The sequence below is a fragment of the Theobroma umbraticum genome, unplaced genomic scaffold (genome assembly GCF_002168275.2).
Source record: "Theobroma umbraticum cultivar Fairchild unplaced genomic scaffold, ASM216827v3 scaffold_67.0, whole genome shotgun sequence".
Taxonomy (NCBI): domain Eukaryota; kingdom Viridiplantae; phylum Streptophyta; class Magnoliopsida; order Malvales; family Malvaceae; genus Theobroma; species Theobroma umbraticum.
In genome coordinates this window covers 2,554,012-2,555,901 of record NW_018397262.1, presented here as the reverse complement: position 1 = coordinate 2,555,901, position 1,890 = coordinate 2,554,012, and the positions used below count along the sequence as shown (strand labels likewise).

The following is a 1,890-nucleotide window of genomic DNA, read 5'->3' as shown; positions in this document are numbered from 1 at the left end:
TTCCCTTTTTCTCTTTATTCTCGAAACTCTTTGATTACTTGTCATTTCAAATCAGAAAGTTCATTTCTTTTCTTTGGCCATGGAACATATCAACGTTCCGCTTTGGACTGACCCACTTCTCCCCACTGACGTTTCTTGCCAACATCACAGCTCCAACCGTAAGATTGGAGCATGAACACCTTCCTGTTATCAGCATCAATGCCGGGTGCATAAATGGAACAGTGGAATTAGATGGTGTCATTTATTCGGACGACGATTGTTATGTGAGTGGTGATGTTATAAGGACTGATACTATGGTTGGAGATGGAGTGGGAAATTCATTGTACAACACAGCACGATTCGGCGACTTCTCATACTAGTTTTCATCATTGGAGCCTGGTTTTTACAACATTGATCTGCATTTTGCAGAAATAGTTTTCACTACCGGTCCACCTGGAATCAGAGTATTTGATGTATTTATACAACAAGAGACGGTAAGAAAACCAGATTTTATGCTTCTGATCTACATTACACTGAATGATTAGTCTTGTTTTCTGATCAAGTTTGATTGAACGTATTGTAGGTTGTGTCCAGCCTAGACTTATATGGCCAGGTAGGTTCAAACAAGCCTCTGGTTATATCCAACATTAAAACTCTTGTTGATAGCGGTGGGGGCTTACTGATTAGATTTGAAGGATTTAAGTTAGCATTTAGCCTGTACTGTTAATCATGCTTTATAATAATTGCGAAAGATGTTGAACTCACTGTACTATCAAATGGTGCTTCCAGGAAAACCTTTAAGTTTGATGCTGTTTTTGGCCCTCAAGCAGACCAAGGTAAGGCCATTTCTAATAGCCGGTTTAAGCTCACTGCAAAATATTTTTAATACTCGTTTAGTGAATATTTTTAATAATTTACTTCTGTTGCTTGTTTTGTTCAGCTGATGCTTTCCAAGCCACAGCTCCATTTGCTACCTCAGTTCTAGATGGCTACAATGTCTGCATTTTTGCTTATGGACAGACAGGGACAGGAAAAACTTTTACAATGGAGGGTACGAAAGAAGCCTGAGGAGTAAGTTTTAGGACTCTTGAGGAATTGTTTCACGTAATTAATGAGTGGCAGAACTTATATCGATATGATATATCAGTCAGTGTCTTAGAAGTATAGAATGAACAGATAAGAGATTAACTGGTTTCAGGCTCTCAGGAAGGCACAGTGCCAAAAAGGTTGGGTAATTTTGTTTTAGCCTTTTTTCTTTGACATTTTTTACTTTTTCGGAATGGTTATGCCAACTTTTGTTAGATGAGTTTCATGTATCGTTTTGTTGCTATTTCATCCTGATGAGGGATTAACTGTGTCAAATAGTATCAATACTTTTTATTATCCTCATGCTAAAATGTTTCTAGAACAGAATTTTCTTTTTGGTTTTATTTCAGGTGTTAGAGGAAGAATTTTCCACGAACACTCAATCATAAACTAATAAAATTTTGTGCTTGTTCCTAGCAAAATTCAGTGTGTAATATTGGTGATATAAACTTTGCAACTTTTGCTGACTGAGACTTCAGCATTGATAAATGATTATTCATTCTTATGAAATTTTAAATAGTTAACTCTTTTCACATTGATGTGGCTACTTGTAGGCTTGAAATAAGGCAAGTACGTGAAGGAATGCATCATGTCACAGGGCTCGTTGAAGCACATGTAAACAACATGAACGAGGTCTGGGAAGTCCTACAGACTGGCAGTAATGCAAGGGCTGTTGGCTTAACCTGTGCCGATGAGCATAGCATTAGATCCCACTGGTCTGTCTGTCACAGTTGATTTTAAATTCACTACTCATTGCACAAAATATGTTTAAACATAGCTAAATGCCAGCTTGTGGTTCACTCTTGATGCAGCATACATTGTGTG

At 37.6% G+C, this 1,890-nt stretch overlaps 1 long non-coding RNA gene across 2 annotated transcripts; it reads left to right on the top strand.

The window, feature by feature from the left end:
* The first annotated feature begins 6 nt into the window (after positions 1–6).
* On the top strand, positions 7–1,841 carry LOC110419836 (uncharacterized). Of its 2 annotated transcripts, XR_016351389.1 has the most exons (5): positions 7–473; positions 563–592; positions 769–815; positions 920–1,050; positions 1,620–1,841. It is a non-coding gene; the product is annotated as an uncharacterized LOC110419836 (long non-coding RNA). The 2 variants fall into 2 exon arrangements; XR_016351388.1 differs by lacking the exons at positions 7–473; positions 563–592 and having other exon boundaries at positions 617–815.
* Positions 1,842–1,890: the final 49 nt, after the last annotated feature.